This window comes from Stigmatopora argus, chromosome 7 (assembly GCF_051989625.1).
Source record: "Stigmatopora argus isolate UIUO_Sarg chromosome 7, RoL_Sarg_1.0, whole genome shotgun sequence".
Classification (NCBI taxonomy): domain Eukaryota; kingdom Metazoa; phylum Chordata; class Actinopteri; order Syngnathiformes; family Syngnathidae; genus Stigmatopora; species Stigmatopora argus.
In genome coordinates, this window is record NC_135393.1 from 4186264 (window position 1) to 4207718 (window position 21455).

At 40.5% G+C, this 21455-nt stretch overlaps 1 long non-coding RNA gene across 1 annotated transcript; it reads left to right on the forward strand.

Annotated features, from left to right (window-relative positions):
- The first annotated feature begins 279 nt into the window (after positions 1-279).
- LOC144078025 (uncharacterized) lies at positions 280-16019 on the forward strand. The gene is made up of 4 exons (XR_013301147.1): positions 280-645; positions 14238-14387; positions 14477-14521; positions 15855-16019. It is a non-coding gene; the product is annotated as an uncharacterized LOC144078025 (long non-coding RNA).
- The last annotated feature ends 5436 nt before the right edge of the window (positions 16020-21455 follow it).

Below are 21455 nucleotides of genomic sequence, written 5' to 3' on the forward strand. Positions count from 1 at the left end.
GGACAAGAAATCTTGATAAAATAGGGAGTGAGGTTTGATTTTTAATCCTTGACTCTGACAATACTGACACCCCCTTTAAAGTAAATAATTACATACAAAAAATAAATCATTCCAAAAAATGAAATGGCTACAATTGTGTCACGTTTTGTTTGGGATGTTGGTGGGTGTGTGTGAGTGCGAGTTTTCCCCTCCTCTCGTAGCCAGCTGTTTTGAGTTTATTTGATTAGCCTTTGTGTGAATATAAGGAGAGTGTTTGGTGATGTGTAGCGTGGGAGTATTGCTACCATTACCTTGTGTGCACCGTCCAGTAGGTCATGTTTTTTTGCCCCTTTTTGTTGGTATGCATGTCCCTGGTTTATTTTGTCACTTTTGTATTCACCATTTTAGTCATTAAAAGCCTAAGATTTGCACCAGCAATTTTCGCCGCCTTTTTCCCCTGCATCCTGGTTTCAACTTCGACTCGTAGCCGACCCCAAACATGACAAATTGATATCATCTATGTGCACACAAGGCTGTATTCATTAGAGAGGGAAGTCCACTATATCCTGCTTCTCTTCTCAGTTCCAGCAGTGTTGTGACATTTGTTTTGAGGTTGATATTGGTCACTTTGTTGGAAGGGGGATGCTGAGAGATGAACAGCCCAAGGTAGGATGTCTATAATTACATATTGATTTCTCTGATGCTGGTGGTATTCAGCCAGCTCTGTAAAAGTGTGGGATAAATCACCCTGCATCTATGATGACTAAGTATTTATTCGTTTTAATTCTATTGATCGAGATTGGGATTCATGCCCTATACACTCGTCATGCCTCTGTGTGGCTGTCTCCCCCATTTCAAAACTACAGGCCTATGTGTGTCAAATTGTACAGTGCATGTTCCTATGCCTGCTGAACTCTGCCTGTAACAAAAAGATGAAAAATGGTTTACCTTCACTCTAAAATGTTATTACATGTGCTGTGTTCTTTATGTTAAAATAAGTGTGTTGTAAACGGCAATGCAAGAGCTACATTGATCTAACTCTTACAATCAGTTGAAAACATACATAAATGAGCTATGCCATTCTGTAATAGTAGCTACTTCGATGTCAGAGTTTTGCAGTTGGATATTTCGAGACGGTGATAACTAAATTTTGCTGTACAATATTTTTAAAACATTTGCATACATTAGTTTTGGGATAGTACAGTATTATATAATTTTTGCCTACTTAAAAATATATAACTTTTGGGAAACCTGTTTACAGTATAATTTATTCAAACATTGTGTTTAAATCACTTTATTTCTCGTAATATTTGTAATATTTTTAATTTCAGTTACATGATGGTGTAGCGCAGGGGTAGGGAACTTATGGCTTGGGAGCCATATGTGGCTCTTTGGATGGGTGTATTTGGCTCTCCGCTAAACTGTGATAAAATATGGAAACCGCTGGTGAGAGCGCCTTTTTAATCATCATTTTTCTTTATTAGACTCTTCTGTATGCATACTGTCTTTGATACTCATTGTTTAGCAACAGTAAAAAGTGGTCTCAAAAGAATTCAGACACTTTTTTTTACTTTCAAAGCAGTGAAATGATTAATAAAGCACACATTTTCATGTATTTTTACTTTTAATTTCTGAGTATGGCTTGCATGGAATAATGTTTGAAAATATGAATTGTTTATGGCTGACTTCCTCAAACAGGTTCCCGAGGCCTAGTGTAGAGGTTCACTCACCATACTTCAGTGCAGGCAAGCGTAGGAGAGATTCCCGCCTGGTGGTGGTATGATTGTGTGTGGGAATGGTTTTCTGTCTCTCTGTATAACTAGGGTTGACTGGCGACAAGACTAGGCTGTAGTCTGCCTTTCGCCTGAGGTCCACTGGGATAGGCCCTAGCAACCCTTGCGAGGATACGCGGTACGGATGCGTAATGAATGTTATTTCCCTCTGTTAATTGTTAATTCTACTCCCAATGACCAATGACTCACACCTCAGTGAAGTGACACAGCCTAAGTATGACATTTAAAAATGGCCTGAAAACTGTGCACTTGTCTGTATCTTTTATACAATGACAACTAAGATTGCTTTAAGGTTATATGTTCCCATCATTCCCCCCATGAGATTCAAGATGGGGGCACAATAAGAGGTACCATAAATATGTATTGTTTCAATGTGAGGTTGCCATGGCAATCTAGCATTCTTCATTCATTCTTCTATTTTACTGCATCTGAATGCAGAGGGATCCCGATAGTGTATTTGTTAGGGATAGTTGGAATTTTGGTTGGTTTGTTTGCTTTTCGCCTTTTCTGTCATGTTCCTCGTTTGCCCATGTCTTCCTTGTCAGGTTTGATTTTGTCGTTTATTGGTAAGTCCTTGTTATTGTCTCGAATCCCCTACTGCCTCAATTATTAAAGTTTTGTTAGAACAGTGGTTGTCCTTGTCCCTGTGATTGCTTCCCTGCATTTGGGTCCAACTACGACGCCACGCTTGCGTGACAGTATTTGCAAAAGTATAGGTGTTTCCCAACCTTTATTGAGCTACACGCATGCAACAAGTGTAGGATCTCTAAAACAATTGATACTGAAATAACAAATCCACAAATGTCCTTTCTCTGTGAGTTTCAAATCTGAGGTTTATATGAACATAGTAAAACTGTCATACTTGAAAACTACGCTGGAAGCCCCAAACCCAGATTGGATGATATGATAATTCACAATCCCTTGTCAACCACACCCTAACTTGCACATACAATATTTCAAATATTATAATTGAACAGGCAAAATTCAATTTCCAGGTGCAGTTGTAAAGACGTAAATGCACACACACACACAAACAGTGGCATGCTTATGTAACACACTTCAATTGACACATTCATAGATCCACTAAAAGCAATGGACTCAAAAAAGAAAAGCTCTATTTGCAAAACAATTCAATAACTCGCTGAAACACTCTTGGTACGTTTTCCCTCACTATACTCAGATTCAGTGGATATATAAAAAGTTAGATTTGCCTTTCCTTGGGGCACAAACATTAAATTTGACCAAGCTTTCATTGAATACAATATCTGCTAAACCCATCCTTCAAACTTTCTCTTTTCCTGTTTTTCTTAACAAGCCGCAGGACTTTATCTATACCCCATACGGCTCCACACTGTGACCCATCAGAGTTAGGATGAGGTTTTTTTGTCATGTCATGATGGTTCTCACAAGAAAAATGAGACAAAACAGTCGTTACGGTTTATCAGATGCATCTCCACAACCGTGTGTAGCTCAACAAATCACTCATGACGAATAGAGGTATCTGGAGTGGAGGGAATATGTAATCTGTAAGGGGGAATAAGGTGGGGTGGGCTAACTGAGTGAGGGATGAGAGAGCATTGTGTTTTATGACAGATACGCAGTCAAAGCAATGGTGGCACGGCAAGCTGCTGAAAGCGTTAAATAGCCCGAATAAATTGATGTCTGATCACCGAAAAAATAAAATATAAAAAAATATATCCTGCAACAGTTTCTCCATGGGGTGGCCCAGTGGTGCGAGTGGTTAGTGCATCGGCCTCACAGCTCCGGGGTCCTGGGTTCAAATCCAAGTCATGTCCCACCTGTGAGGAGTTTGCATGTTTCCTGCATGGATTTTCTCCGGGTACTCCGGTTTCCTCCCACATTCCAAAAACATGCATGATAAGATGATTGGACACTCTAAATTGTATCTAGGTATAGGTGTTTGTGTGCGTGGTTGTCCGTCTCCTTGTGCCCTGTGATCGGCTGGCCACCGATTCAGGTGGTCCCCCGCCTCTGGCCCAGAGACAGCTGGGATTGGCTCCAGCACCCCCCATGACCCTAATGAGGATAAAGCGGTTCAGAAAATGAGATGAGATGAGTTTCTCTGGGTGCTTGAGTATAAAGTAAGAGTAACCTTAAAGTACATAGGGTTTTGAAATGTAAGGATAATTTTAGGAAATAAAACATGTACATTGCAGAAAAATCACACTTTTATTGGCTAAGCAAAGACTTAACTTGTAATACATATTTTAGGAAACTAAGTTGAAAGCTTTAGCTCTAAAATATATTTTGTAAATGGCAAAGAAACCCCTTCCCACTTGTCAATCTTACAGAGATATACAGTATAATAATAATAATAATAATAATAATAATAATAATCGGACTAGGCCATGTCGTCATTACCACAACACAAAAAAGCCTACTTGTCATCACACGCAGAAACTGCGTGTGACGAAATTGATGGTGCTTCTCCATAAGCTACGTTTAATCGGCAAAAGACCTAAATAAGTGTAAGTTACGGACTTGTAATTAGTCAACCCGCTGTTGTGGATACAGGTCGCTTACCTCTCGATTACCGCACACTGTCTGACACTTACCTTCCTGTCTGCCACTTACCTTCCTTCAAGTCAGCTAGTAGGAGGCAGATCACCAACCAAACATCTATTCATATGCCGCAGAAGGGAATGTGTGGTATGTTAGCGCGAGTTTAGATGTCTGATGGATGTGGGGAAAAAACTGTCCTTAAGCCTATTTGTCCGAGCCTTGTGGGACCTATAGCGTCTGCCAGAGGGCAGCAGCTGGAACAGATAGTGACCAGGGTGGTAAGGGTCCCCTATGATGTTCTTGGCTCTGCTGAGGTAACGCGGGCTGGCAATGTCTTCAAGTGAGGGCAGAGAGCAGCCGACAATCCTCTGGGCAGTGTTAATCACTTTCTGCATGGCCTTTTTGTCTGCCGCCGTGCTTCCAGCGTACCACACTGTGATGCCGTACGCCAGGATGCTCTCTACAGTGGTTCTATAGAAGGTTCTCAGAAGATTGGAGCCCAAGTTGTTCTTCCTAAGTACCCTGAGGAAATGGAGTCGTGTCTGAGCCTTCTTCACCACTGCCGTGGTGTTTGTAGACCATGAGAGCTTGTCCGTGACGTGGACCCCCAGGAATTTAAAGGACTGGACCCTGTCTACACATACTCCATTTATGAGGAGTGGGGCCAGATCTGTGCCGTGTTTGCGAAAGTCCAAGATTATTTCTTTAGTTTTCGTGGTGTTCAGTGTGAGATTGTTCACCGAGCACCACAAAGACAAATTGTTGACCTCATCTCTGTAAGCCGACTCATCCCCTCCTGAGATGAGTCCGACCACAGTGGTGTCGTCAGCGAATTTGATGATGGCGTTAGACTGGTGGGTGGGTAATGGCATTGTGATGCAACTAACCTAAGAAATGCTGTTTCAAGTAATGAAACCTGATAGAAAAGAGATGTATGGATTTACTAATATTCATAACTGCTATAACAGCAAGTAATAATTACACTAAATTGCCATTGCGTCTTGCTTCATTAACTCAAGCCCGATATTATTTTGCCACTAGAATTTCTTGTTGGAAGGAGGGAATCATTTGTTTAATTTTCCCAATACCATTCAGTAGTAGGAACATTACACCGGTAGAATTCTGAATTCATATAAATACCACATCAGTCATAAAGCGATTATAGCTGAGTACATAACATTTTATAACAATAATGTTCATTGATTTTAAGATTTGGTCATCTCATCTCATTTTCTGAACCGCTTTATCCTCATTAGGGTCATGGGGTGCTAGAGCCTATCTCAGCTGACTCCAGGCCACAGATTTGAACCCAGGAGCCCAGAGCTGTGAGGCCGACGACCTAACCACTCACCCACCGGGCCGCCGCTGCAATATTCCCAGCATTCTATTTACCTTCACGGACATTTTCAACCTTTCACTACAATAAGGCTCTGTCCCAGCCTCTCTAAAATCAGCCACCATCATCCCAGTACCCAAAAAGTCACCCGCTAGCAATTCTGTCGACTACCGCCCAGTAGCTCTCCCACCAATCATCACTAAGTGCTAAATTGGTACTGAAACACATCAAAACCTATCTTCCCCTCATCCATGACCTGCATCAATTTGCATAACCTCCGAATAGATCTGCCTAAGATGCAATAACCACCACTCTCCACGCTGCACTGAGCCACCTTGAGAAAAGAGGGGGCTCTGTCAGAATGCTTTTCATCGACTACAGCTCACCATTTAATACCATAAGACTGGACATTCTTATCCCCAAGTTGAAGTTGGCCAACCTGGGGCTCCCACCTTCCTCATGCTCCTGTAATAAGGACTTTCTGGTCGACCGACCACAGCACGAGAAGCTGGGTCGCCATCTCCCATCCGCCCAAACGCTCAGCATCGGCTTGCCCCAGGGCTGTGTGCTGAGTCCACTACTCTACTCACTCTACACTCACGACTGCAGACCCACGCACCCTGAGAACATCATTGTGAAATTTGCGGACGATACAACAGTGGTGGGGATGATTACAAGGGAGAATGAGATGGCCTACAGAGATGAGGTCCTTAAACTTAGCGAGTGGTGTGCTGTCAACAACTTGGCATTGAACGTCCAGAGAAACCAGAGAACTTTTATTTTATTTATTTATTTATTTTTAATAGGAGGTGACCCTTCTTTACAAATTTTCACTTTTCGCAGGAGGGTCCGACCCTCCACTAACCGCGATAATCAAGGTATTACTGTATGCAGCTCTATTATTGGAACGCATTAAATTGTGTTGATGTACCCAATGAAGCCTCAGGTATGCCTCATAGGGCAGTCAAAACAATTTTCACTGATGGCTTCAGTTGCATAACAAGTGAGCTCAAAAGGCTAGATAATAGATTTCAACAATCTCCTGGAAATGGTACCTAAATTTGATGGGAAACAAACAACTATCTCTAAAATGCAAAACTATGACTACACAACTTACTGTGGACATACACACACTCACACACACACTAATATCGTTACATATACATACATTTCTGCCTTATGTGCCTCTGTCTCTAAGGATGTCAAACTTGTTTACTTAAAAATACAAAATGTGTAAACATATACCCTACAGACAACATCAGTGTCAACTTATTACTATTCAAAGTCAAGTTGCTGAAGAAAATTTTCCCTCGCCTTGTAGAGTAAATAATCTTTAGTCAGAAAAAGTAACAGTTGTAATTGGTCTTCATGCTTATGTATAACCTATCTATGTATTCTCACCCTACATTCAGTAAACCAGGAGGAGGTGCAGAATACGCTTTTCCTCAAACCCCACAAAAATGGACAATAATAGCTTTGGCAAAGACAATTTGCTCAAAATGGTGAGCAAAATTAGAGAACCTTACCATTTCTTGGAAAAATTATATATTATCTGGAAAAAAAACCTCCTAAACCTCCTAAAAATAGTTTGTTTTAAAAATGCTAATTTCCTGAAATTTAGTGTATGAAGCTTTTTTTGTTTTAATTAAAAAGTATTTCTTTGTTGAGTAATTTCTCTACAGCACATAACTTTATTTTCATCACTCCCTTGCACCCCCAGCAATAAAATTTTCAGTTCAAGACACTTACTACAAGGACATGGACGTCTGCTCAGCCTCATTTATGTGGCAGTATTCTGGTGAGCTTTTATTTAGATAGTGTGGGGTGAATTCCAAATTCTATACTTAATCTACGTGGTAAGGTTCAAGGAGCAGTCTCTCTACATGATGATTTAAAAAAGCAAACAAAAAGAAAAAATGCCAGGGTTCAGAAAATCTTGTCCCTTAACCCAGGGCAGGGTCAACAAATCCCCAGATCACTATAAGAGCTTTACAATTAGTTGATTGAACGTACCTCAAGTGAGTCATTTGCCTAATCACACAGTGGAACTGATGTCCTCACCTTCCTCAGCCAATTAACTCTAAATATGACTTTTGCCCCAAAAACCCCTACCATCTGATAATAAAAAGAGCTGGCGTGAGACCTTGCTAGTAGCCTCCAGACAGTGATTGGTAATTATATCAGTCTCAAGGTATAATAGTGAACGTCTGTCTTGGACTCTTACTGGTAGAGGTTACTGAGAAAAGCTTGGTTCACTCTGAGACCAGAAGGTTGGAATGCAAGAGGGCAGCTAGTAGCATAAAGCCAAGGTTAGGCAAGTAATTGAAGGAAGAGCTCGGGGTCAGTGTTCATTGTTAGGGTGATAGGTCAAATGAGTACAGCAATGAGTTTGTTACCTGATGAGTTGCACACCCGTACATGTCCTTGGTTGTTGTGGGAAAATGAAGTTGTAAATGAGTGTTTGGAAAAGGAATGAACACGTGATAGGAGCTGAGGACAAGCATGACATCCAAAATAAAATTCACATCCTCACGGTGTCTGTGTTCAAACTGACATTTCAATTAAATTCCAATGACAAGGTCCACCAGCATCCCGCTGGTGGCGGTATGATTGCAAGAGTGAATGGTCGTCTGTTTCTCCTAGGGCTGACTGGTGACCAGTCTGTCATTCACCTGAAGGCAGCTGGGATAGGCTCCGGCAACCCCCATAACTCATGAGGATTTGCGGAAGAGAAAATGAATTAATGAATGAACGGACGGACGAACGAACGGACGGACGGACGGACGGACGGACGGACGGACGGACGGACGAACGGACGGACATTGTTGACTTCATATTCCAAATTTTTTTGTTTGTTCTTTTGGTACAAACAATTTTGTGTTGCAAAAGTGTATGTAATATCACAAAAGGAGATGAAGTGCCACTTGTACCAAATTTATATCAGCCATTTGCGATGGTACTCACGGTGGATAAAAGAGCTGATGTACATGTGGGCTGATTGCACTTTCATAGGCGAATGTATAATAGAAATGAAAGTCATTCCCTGTTTTCACTCTATCTTTTGACATTGAGATCAGAAGCTTTTTATCTGTGGGATTCGGTGAATGTCACCGTGGCTTCACTTCCTGACTCAGCCATTAAAGTAGCCCTGTAACATGATGGATCTCTCAAGCCGCACCCCGCAATTCCTAGAAATGTTTTTCCATTTGCAGCTTAATGCGAATGGAATTATTGCCTCTCAAAGCATTTACTGACACTGTCATTTGGATACTCTCCCAATATAGTGCGAATTTCACCCATGTGATTGTGCAAGTCATGAAAGGTGTGAAGGAACACGTTCACAGGTAACGTCATGGCTATCTTTTAAGCATCCTTCCATCATCTGCCCAACAACAATATGTCGCTACCACGATACAGTACATAAATGGCACTGACATAATATTATATTGAATAAAACATTTTATTTTTGCGCTCAAAAATATTGCGCTGGCCTAAACATTGTTTGCAAGTTTTGGTCAGTATTATAGTAACTCCAGTCATTGTTTAAGGATCCACAGTGAAAAAGGCATAAAAGAAAAGATGATTCAATGTATTTGATGTTATGTTGTTCACTCAATTGTTCATTTATTGAAGGAATACAATGGAAGGGTAAAATAGTTTACATGTCTGCGAGTTGACCGTCATTAAAGGCAGGGAGCTTGTAATATTTGGCTCAGATTGCCTTCTACGAAGATGCTTAGTGTAGTCCTTGCCATATCTACCATACCTTTCATAGATATACAACACTAAGAATAATTTGGATTTCACATAGACAGCTGGAGTGGTCAGCCTCACAGCTTTGGGGTCTTGGGTTCAAATCCAGGTCGGTCCACCAGTGTGGAGTTTGCATGTTCTCCCTGGTCCTGTGCGGGTTTTCTTTGGGTACTCCGGTTTACTCCCACATTCCAAACACATGCATGGTGGGCGGATTTGACACTCTAAATTGCTCCATGGTATGAGTGAGAGTGAATAGTTGTCCGTCTCCTTTGTGTCCTGCGATCGGCTGGCCACCAATTCAGGGTGTCCTCCACATCTAGCGCGTAGTCAACTGGGATAGGCTCCGGCAACACCCGCAACCCTAGTGAGGATAAAGCGGGTCCGAAAATGAATGAATGAATTAATGATGTGCACACGTCACCACATTAAGACATGCACAATCGTCAGCCCTGCTTCACATTTTACATTTAATAATCCTCATTGCTGCAGCTAATTAACACGTCATTTTCTCCTGATAACCCATGGCAGTGTAAATGAAGTACCATTCCAAGCTGCTTATCAACACATCCATGCTGGCCTAAAAGGTACAAGAAAAAGCAGCTATGTCGATCCTCATTAATTCTCCTGCAAATTGGATACAATGTAGATGATAGGAAATTAATGTCTGCAAGGATGTAAATTATTTAAAGGTAGTAAGGTAAAGATGGGAGATCTCTGAGCTGGTTTGTAATTCTCCGATCCTACGTTGCCCCCTCCCTCACAATTTTCCTCTCACCCATTACTTCCTATATTTTATGTATATTTTTGCATTCAATCAGCAGGCTAAATGTTGTTTATTGAGCTTTATTTGACCATCTTCAATTGCTACAATATTGACTATGTTTATATTTGAGTCACTGTATTAAGACTGTAAGTGATTTTAGACATTGTCTCCACATAAGAGTAAGAAGTGTCCGAGGATGACTTTTGAAATGTATATTAATGCATTTACGCAATAAATTAAAAAAACATCAAAGTACCATATCAGCCACGTGATGTAATGGTTTTGATTTACTGTGTTTACCACTCGGAACTATAATTTTAAAGGATGCCAACATTTGACATAGTTACGCCGGACTCTCGTTTAACCTTGTGTATTTTCAGGGAGCTTGTTCAGCGATTGACGTGTATTCAATTACTTCGACTACACAGGAACTTGATTATCGTACGATTTTTCGCAGTTATTTTTACTATAGTAGTTTAGCCACAGGTGAAATTATTGACAATACAGTGGTACCTCGGTTTTTGAACATCCCGGTGTTCAATCAAATCGGCGTTGGAACAAATATTTCGTGATCTTTTTTGTTTCTGATTTCTAACAAAAATCCAGAACTCGTATAAATAGCCAGTAAAATGATAATGCATGTGGCCTGACCAGCTGACGCACAAAACGCTTTGTTATTGAGCATAACGCAGCCTCGGTATGCAGACATCCCCTGCTTTGTGTCATGTTTTGTTTGGGTTTTGTGGTTTGGGCTTTTTCCCTTGTGTGTCCTGTCCATGTGATTACAAGTTAGTTTCACCTGCTGTGTCTTTCTTGCTCGCCTTCCCTCGCGTGATCTAGGTGTTTTCGAACTGTCTTGTCAATTGTCTGTCAGTGTATTTAAGCCTTGTGTCTCCGTCAGCCCGTGTCGGTGTATTGTTTACGTTTGGCGTCTGTTGGTGCCCTTCATCACTTAGTTTTTTTCCCCCAGATATTAGTTTCGTCGTGTTGTGTCTTTGTGGAAATACTATTATCCACTTATCATTGCTCGTTTGGGCCACCCGGCGGCTTGAGTGGTTAGTGTGTCAACCTCACAGTCTGGCGTCCTGGCTTCAAATCCAGATTAGCCCTCCTGTGTCCTTGCATGTTCGCCGTGGGCCTGCGTGGGATTTCTCCAGGTACTCCCGTTTGCGCCCACATTTCAAATATAGGCATGGTAGGCTGGTTGGACAATCTAAATTGCCCCTTGGTATGGGTGTGAGCGTGAAAGGTTGTTTGTCTCCTCGTACCCAGCGATTGGCTGACCACCAATTCAGGGTGTACGCCGCCTCGTGCCCGAAGTCAGCTGGGATAAACGGCAGCACTCCCCGCGACACTAGTGAGGATAAAGCGGATCATAAAATGAATGAGTGAATGAATATTGCTCGTTTGAAGTTATTCTGCCTTTTTGCTAATAAAAAAAAAGTTTACAAGGCTGGGGCCCGAGTCGCTACAGATATGGCAATGCACTCCCCCGCTTAGCCTACTACTAAAGTATACAATTTAAGTAAATAATAAATATATTTCTTAAATTATTTCATCATATAATGTATTTAAACTACACACGTATTTCTTCTGGGCGGCCCGGCGGCGCGAGTGGTTAGCGCGTTGGCCTCACAGCGGGAGACCGGGGTTAGAATCCAGGTCGGTTCCCCTGTGTGGAGTTTGCATGTTATCCCTGGGCCTGCGTGGGGTTTCTCCGGGTACACCGGTTTCCTCCCACATTCCAAAAACATGCAAAGTAGGTTTATTGGACACTAAATTGCCCCTAGGTATGAGTGTGAGCGTGAATGGTTGTTTGTCTCCTTGTGGCCTGCGATTGGCTGGCCACCAATTCAGGGTGTCCCCCGCCTCTGGCTCGATGTTAGCTGGGATAGGCTCCAGCACCCCCCGCCACCCTAGTGAGGATAAAGCGGTTCAGAAAATGAGATGCAATGAGATGTATTTCTACTAGGCGGATTGTTATCAGCTTTTTTTTAGTGCTCTAAAAGGCATATTTTGCAGGCTTGGAATGCATTATTTCTTTTTCCATTAATTTAAAATTGATTCAGATTTTGAACAAATCATTTCTCGAACAGCCTCCTGGAAAGGATTGTTGTCGAGAACCGAGGTACCACTGTATATCATTCGACCTTATGTTTTTATTTTTACACTGAACTGCAGGAGGGCTTTTGTCTTATAGTTTAACAATTATTAAATTATTTTTGATCACTCAAATGCTACCAAATATGCTACTAAAGAACTGAACACGGAACTGAGAGACACACATACAAAACATTTGAGCATTATGCTGCAGATCATAGAAAGATGAATGGACGGACATGTTTTATTTATCTTGTGGTGGTAACTTGATTTGCCTCATAATTGTTTAAAAACCTATTCAGTTCTTTTTTTTTTCATTTGCAGGAGTTACATACTGTGTACTTCTTTAACTTTCTTTAAACAGTTACAGTTTTAATTCTAATTGAGCTTATTTTGAATGCATCCTGCATGCCTGTGTTTATTCCATGCATGAGATGAGATTATGAGGTTGCCACTAAAGTTCATGCTTATGGTGCATCTCACCTCAACTACTTTAAAATCTTACTTTGTGGTCATTCTGTGATTTTGTTTCTGCACCAGGAGATTTAAGGACAAGAAAAGTATTATATTAGTCCTAAAATGGCTAACTAATATTGACTCTTGGTCTATTTAAGATGTGAGCTGAAGGTATAGTTGGTTCTATCAAATATTATTAGTACATGGGATGATAACTCCTGATCCGTTCTCCTGACTCCTGCCTTGTTTTATATTGAGATTCGCCTTTGGAAGTTCACTGCGTACCAATGCTTTTGATGTAGGATGAAACCAAGAGATGTAAAGAAAATCCTGGATGAGGTAGACTGCTGAATATACAAAATGTTGTGAAATTCATCTGTATCATACTTTTTTTTTTAAATCCTGGAATATTAAAGGGGATGGAGTTTTGTCACCTGTCCTCATGAACTGCATAGTAAGCATTCTTGCAAACTTGGCTAATGATCTTCCTCTCAATAAAATTATCTGCCTTGAATGGACATGAGATGGAAGAAGTTTAAAGACCTGTTAAGGTTTAAAAAAAACATTTTGTATGTATTCTTCCTGAAAGATTCTTATGCTCAGCCCTTGCCTTATCTCCATATTCACACACTGGTCCAGCACATTGTTGATAACCTATGTACCCTCATTAGTAGGACAGCTGTGTCTCCCTTGGCCTCATTGACACAGCAGCACATAGCAACATACGCTTGCCCCCCTGAGACCATGGCTAGCCATCACTGCCATAAATTCACAGAGCAGAAAGGCTGGCAGCCAGGCCTGGGCAGCTAAATTACCTAGACAAGTAGTGCTGGGTTTAAGGGTGACCCAAAACGAGCAAAGGGGGAAACACAGAGATCTGCAAAAAGATAAGAGCGAGACCAATATAATATAATAGCATATCATTCACTAACAGATTTTGCACTTGACATGTTATCCGACTGTTAAAACTTGTAGTTTTCAATTGAACACAAGAAAATATATAAAAATATATAGTATAGATATGCAGTGGTCGTGTGCGGTCGTTTGGTTGCCGGTCTTTTGGTCGCCGGTCTTTTTGTCGCCTGGATGTTTGGTCGCCCGGACGTTTGGTCGCCCGGATGTTTGGTCGCCGGTCTTTTGGTCGCGGACAGAGAGAGTTTAGAGTTTAATATCTAACACATCGGCTGCTGCCATTTACTGTCAATTTATTAAAAAGAAGACAAAGCAAATTCACAGATGGTGTTTTTATTGAAGCAGTAAAGCTTACAAATTCTAGCAACCTTCATTCTCTCTGGGAGAAATAAGAGCACTCATTTAACACATCGGCTGCTGCCAGCGACTGTCATAGGCGTCCAATGAACCTTCATTGTCTCTGGGAGAACTTGCAATGTTGAAATACTTTAGATGGTCCCTTTGTACATAATTTGTAAGTTTGTACTTGTAATTTTTGTACAGAATTTGTCAGTTTTACTGCTAGAATTTGTAAGTTTTCTCAAATTTCTCAAAGTAAAAAGCTCTTTTCTGATAATAGTGACTGCATCGACCGGGTCCCAGCGCTTAGCGGAAAATCCAACTTCCACTCCACGGACAGCTCTATTTTGGGATAAGATCCCCCAGTTAATGGTGTTCTCCTTCATGCAGCCGTTCTTCTTTGCCCCCATCTTTCTTCTTCTGCACTGAGGTGAGTGGCGGCCCCTGTCTTCCGTTTGTGAGTTTCAGTGGGAATTTTTACATTTTTATGGACATTTTTTATTTTATGACTTAATACAGAATACTGCGATAGACTGAAGTCACGAAAGTTGAAGACACAACGTGGTGAGATGACAGTATGGGCTTTATCTATTCGTAACTTGGTTTGATGTGGATCCTTTTCACATTTCAATTTTCGCTACAAGCCCAGGTCTTGACAAAAAACCTAATTATGTGTAAATATCGTTCAATCATTGGACTAAACAGTCTGGGTAGGGCAATCATTGATTCATTTTACGCAACACATAATCTCACATTGGCCGCGAGGGTGCAGGAGCCTATCCCAGCCAACTGTGGGCAGAAGGCAGGGGACACCCCACATTGGTTGCCAGCCAATCGCAGGGCACACTTGGAGCACAACCATTTGTGCGCTCACTCTTACCTTGGGACAATTTAGAGTGTTCAATGAGCCTATCATGCATGTTTTTGTATGGGTGAGGAAACCAGAAAACCCATGAAGGCACAGGGAGAATATGCGAAGGAAGGTCACAAGCCACCAGAGAAACCTTGATCTCAAAACTGTGAGGGGGATGTGCTAACCACTCTTTCGCTCTGCCGTCTGGGCAGGGTTATACAGTAAAATATGGAAGTAAAAACCCGCAGAGCTCTGATACTAACCAAACTGTATTTCTTCTCAATGCCTGTGGCTACGGAAGCCTATTACATGCAAAATGTGTGTGATATCATAAGTGGTTCACAGTGCAGACGCAAACCAAAAGTGTCACAATTCAGTCGGTGGTGGAACATGGTTGGACCCAAATGCAGGGAAGCAATCAAGGACGTGCAGTGCTCAAACAAAACTTTAATAACTGAGGCAAGATTCTTCAGAAAACAATAAGGACTTATAAATCAAATCACAAAACCAAACCAGACGGAAAGCCATGGTGAAAGGAGGAACATGGAACATGGCGGGGCAACTTGACATGAAGTAAACACCGCAGATTATCCGAACAATGGGTTACAAACACATGGGGTTTAAATAGACAGCCACTGGTTGATCACAAAGTACACGCAGCTGGTTACAAGAGGAAGGGAAGCCTGGAAGGACACAAGAGGCGAAGAGCACACAGACAGGACACACAGGAAAAACGGTATAACAAAAACAACCAACACACCAACTGACCCTAAATGAAGCCGGGCAGCTCTCAGACCGGCTGTTTGCACTGATTTATATTACCACCTGATCTAAGGTGCACCCCATAAACTTTTTGGGTTTAATACAGACCAAACAGTGCATGTGTGAATACATCCTGTGAGTATGATTGAATGTTTGTCTATATATGAACGTCGATTGGCTGGCAACCAATCAAGGATGTGCCCTGCCTAATGCACATAATTAGCTGTTGAACTCACGTTGTGAATATTCATTCATTCATCTTCTATACCGCGCATCCTCAAGGGTTGCGGAGAATGCTGGAGCATAGCCCATCTGACTTCGAGCGAAAGGAAGATTACAACCTCGACTGGTCGCCAGTCAGCCGAATGGCACACAGAGAGACAAACGACCATCCATACTCACAATCATACCATCACCAGCGGGAATCGAACCTACTCCTGGATGAAAATGTAAATGACATGCACTCTAATTTGTGGTTGATGATGGTACTCAAGAGTTAATAAAGTAATAATTATACAAATAGTCTTAAGCTGTGCAGTGCTCTTATTTGGAGTGATCCAGTTGGGTGAACTTTTTTTAATCATTCATTTGTAAGCAGGTGAATATATTAAATGACTCCGGTTTCCATCAGGCATGTGGTACCAAATTGTTTATCGACCCATATCTCAGCACTGGCAATGCCTGATTAATGATCTTATTAGACTGTGAGGAGCAGAGTAAGGAGTAAAGATGACAACCCATTACAAAAATACTAGTAGTATCCATTAATATGAGTTTTTCCAGATCAGATATTTGCACAGATGATGCCCCAGATCATCATCATCGGAAAGGGCTTCAAGGGGAACATCTTGGGAGAGGGTTTTGTGTTATGTGGCGTCTTTGTTGTCGGACGTGATCAACAGGGCATTTTGCTGGAACACCGAGAGGCGGAGTTTGGAGATCACGACAACATTGAAGATGTGATGCAAGCTGTCAGGAAAATAGGACAGGAGCTTCAGACCATGAAAAATGTTGCGGAGTAACCTACATGTACTGTGTTTAAGATAACATATATAAGCATATATATACCATTTTTTGAGACTATAGGTCGTAGTTTTTTTCTAGTAGTAGCTTGGCTGGGGGTGGCACTACTCCAGTTCGATTTATGTGTGAAATTCCTCGCATGTTATTATATTATTTCACATATTTTTACACTGATTGATCATTTCAAAATTGGCGGTGGGTGCAATTCTGGCTTATCCCTCAGGAGTTGCTATGGCACCCCAAAAAATTGCCTGTAATTTATAAAAACAACTGAGAAGGCCTTACCCAAAAATCTGTAATTCCTTTTTTTTTGCTTTTTTTAATTAAAAAAAAAAATTCAGCCTGTTGTTGCTTTTCTCTTTTTTAATTTTTTTTGAATGCCTTTCAAAATGACTTTTTTTCTGTTTTGGATTTAATCTAATAAAATTCCCCCCCAAAAGCAATTTGTACTCCAGTAACACTTTTTTTTTCCATTTCATGTTGCATTTTTTTTGGTAAGTAAGACTTATAGTCTGAAAAATATGGTAAGAACACAATGTGAAAGTACATATGATTTAAGAGTGAAAAAAACATAACACTTTTTTTCTTTTAAATTAAAGCACCTCATTAAAACTCATACTTTATACTTTCTGCATTGATCATTGGTGAGATTACACCACAGCCTTTGTCTCCTTTGGTCTCTTGGAGAACATTTGTGGTGAAGCCGTTCCACACCCCATAAACACAGAAGGGCTGCTGGTTTCATTCCTCAAACACTGATTGCGTGGCCTCTAGAGTTTCAGGTGAACACACACCCGTTGACTTAAGTTTGTGTTCCCATGTCACATCTGTGAGATGGAGGATGAGAACAAGAGTGAGGAGCATCCATGCTTCATCAAACATACGACTGATCTTTCAGAGGAAGGAGAGAAATTAACTAATCAGCCTCTGCAGTGCTGGAATCACACCCAATTTATTTTTGCGCTAACAGGCGCTGGTTAATGAGGTGAAGCAAAGCATCACCCCTGTTCCCTCTCTTTTCTCTTCCTGTCTTCCTGTTGTTCCACCGATGATTCAGAGCACATCTGCTTGTGTTCACACAAATCAGTGTTGCGGGACCATTCAAAAAAGTTCATAGTTGAACTCACAGTTTGTAATTTTCGCAAAAAAAGGTAACTTAAAGAAAAACTTGTGAGCATAAGAAAACATCATATTTACATTCCGTTATAGGTTTAATGACACAAATATTTGGGCCAGGAATCATTTATATATCTGGATTAGGATGCAGTTGATAATTGATTGACGTAAAGTAAATCAAAGTACAAAATTAAAAATAGAATACAATGATTGGCTGGCAACCAATTCAACATGTAACATTGGAATTGCTTGTTCTTGCTTTAAACCCTGCTAAATGGAGTAAGTATGATAATGTTGATAAGATCCAGAAGAAAAATAATAGCCTTCTTTATTCATGTGTTACCTTTGCAAGAGCCTAATCTCTTTTCATTCACAAACTTCATCCACCAGAGTTTTATCAATCCTGCATTCCAAACAAGCAAATAAGTGTGTGAGCTGTTTTAACGTTGAGTAAAATGACAAAAACAATGTGATTTGCATCTGTATGTTTGATTATCATAACTTGTTTCTCACTAGTTTGGGAGAAAAACCTATTATACACAGAAAAGAATGATTATTCCTTTGATATATTGTCAGATATTATATCACTTTACCAACAGTTGATGATTACAGAACAAGCCGCACACCTCATTCCCAGTAAACACAACAGACAACAAACTCAACAGCATCAGGATGGAGTCCTATCAATTTATCTCTTATTTCCAGGCCTTCTAAAGACATATGATGGGGGGTGCATGAAGGGAAGCACCCATTAGTTTCCCTGGTGTCTGTGTTGTGGGAGGAATCAATATAAGTGTCCATGCTGGATTCATCTATATTCTACTGTGTGAACGGAATGCCCTTACAAAGGGGATGTAGGATGAGTGGGTGGTTTGAGGGGAAGGGGTGACGAGAGTTCAGAGACAGGGTGACGCATAGAAGAGGGGAGGGGTTGAAGTAACTTTTAAAACTGAGGGGTCAAAGATTTTGAAACTTTCATGAACACTTACAGGTTGGAGAAACTTTGCTGGAATGACTTTGTGCTGAACTTTTGCTGAAAAGTAGAAAAGTAGTATTTTCCATAGAAACAAATAAAGACGACAAATGTCGATGGGAGTCATTTCAACACACATGCAGGCACTTGAACACGCACACTCAGCCACGCACACTATAACCACGTCACCTGTCACTGAGAGGCTCATTAATCTGACAAGCGTTGGCCTCCCAGGGCAGGACTAGACGTTAGAGCCCTCTCCCTCTTGTCGTTGCATGATGGATCTCTCCAACCCTGGTCTGCCAAGCTGCCATTTAGGCCGACCTCCCTGTGGGCATCCATCAAGAAACACTTGCTAAGCATACTGTTGATCTAATTTGCAAATAGTCACCATGTGCACACTTTTGTCTTATCTTTTCAAGCATCAGTCATGGACAATTTATCACCTGGCTGTTTGCATGTAACTTCTTATATGTCCTGTGGATGTACCTGCAAGCCCCTGTCCTCTTAGTGGATGCACTTTGTAATTATGTCTGGGGAACGGTGACCAATGAAATGAGCGAAATAGATTTTAGTTGGATCTGAATGGAAACAGATTGAGGACTTAACTTTTAAGTCTCCTTGCATTAGTGTCATATTGGGCAACAGCACTCCAAATTCTGCAGATTAAGTTAGTGGGGCTTACTGTGTGGTGTGTGATATGCTTGTACATCCTTAGTTTGCGCAAATCTAAACCAAAGGTTTTATTTTTAGGTCAGGCATGGGCAAACTATTCCACAAAGCGCCGTAGTAGATGCCAGATTTCCTTCCAACCCGTAAAGAAGACACCTTTTTTCCTAGTATTTAGTTTATTTTTTATTTTATCTGTTGTCCTACAAGAGCAATCACTGGATTGCAGTCAGATGCTTCATGTTTTCGGCAGATATCTCATTGGTTAAACTCTCTGTGCTTGGCTCGGTTGGAACAAAATCCTTCACCGACAGCGGCCCTTGATGACCGATTTGCCCACTCCTGATCTAGTTAGTTCGTGTTTTTTCTCCCAGGGTACTAGCTAACCCCAGAACTGAAGATAAGAAATCTTTACTTTTGGGGTTGGCTAGAACCCTGAAATATTGTTTTAGTAAAGCTGGATATTTTGCTTACCTTATTAAGATAATTAACGCCTAACAGTCTTTTTCATATGGATTGTAATTTCCAGCATTCCATTACTAATGCATCCGTAATGTATACAATTGTGAGTTTGGTGCTGACCTTGAAAGACCGGTCTCCAGCTACACCAACAGTTTCTCGTAGTGTAGAATGACACCTCCGACAGGTGTGTGTTGTCAGATACTGTTACTCATACACACACATTTCACTCTCGATCCATGTATTTGAAGAAGAAATACATAATAGCGGCAAATTTGTAGATGAAATAATTGACTTTGTGGACTCTGAAATAAAAATCAATATAATGGATGGGTGGAAATATAAACATGACTGGGGGTGCTGGAGCCGATGCTAGCCAACTATGGGCATCAGGCACAGGACACCCTGAATTAGTGGGCAGCCAAATAATATTTTCTGCTCTTTTTTAAGTAACTTAATTAATAACTACTAACATAGTTTGATTACTTTTTCAGAGAAGTGTAAAATATATAACTTTACTTTTTGAAGTAAATTGAACAACACTTATGAAATTGTAAATTATTCCTATGCATTTATTCAGGTAGGGGCTGAAACAGTGCTGTATGGGAAACATTTTGCTTTGCATTGTTTGTTCATCCAAGTACAGTATGAGTTAACCTTTATTTCTAATCTATCCTCGGGCATTATCAGTCTTCATTCACATATCCCTTATGAGCAATAGGTATTAATAAAAGTTTTTTTCAAGAATTGATTATGTGACTCAAAGGTTTAATTGCTTAAGGCAGTTGGTATTAACATTCAAAGCTCATACTGATGGTTTTCTACTTAAAAGCCTTCTCAAGGGTCCCAGCTTCCCTCCACATAGCAATGACTTTGCCAAAAGACTTCTACAACACCAAATATAACTGTTTTTTTTCCAGTATTTTCAGACCAGTCAAATTTCTGTTTTGATCTGCTCGCCACGTCTCGCTCCACCTCCCACGTTTGTCAGGCTTCAATGACCATACAGATGATAGTGTTTACTCCAGCACCAGTGTATTAGAATTAAGAGGTGAGGTGAGCAGTGAGAAGAGCCATAAGATAATACTAGATGGATATGGACAAAATGAGCACATGAGCATCACCATGATGACAAAAAAAAATCAATAAAGCAAGAGGTCACTGGTTGCAGAAACCTTGCTTAAAGGTGGATATGTATATAAGTCAGCTAGAACAAGTTAGTGTTATAGTCTCTTATTTGTTTTACATTGTATCTAAGAACAACTTCTACGACTCAAGTGCCTACTTGACAGGCCTTCAGTCTACAACAAGAACAACTACTAGAGTGGCAATATGAAGGCTCCCACCCTGTAAAATTGTATTTAATGCAATCTTTGTATGGATGTTTCATATTTGTACGTCAGTATAGTAGCCTTAGAAAAATCTGTACAACTGTGCACATTTACTAACACTAATCTTAATTTTAAATAAATAAAACAGTTTGCAGTAATTTTCAAATAAATGCATGACTTTTAAACAAATACAATGATTGAATATATATATATATATATATATATATATATATATATATATACGTATATATACACATGTATATACATATATATCTATACATATATATATACATACATACATATATGTGTGTA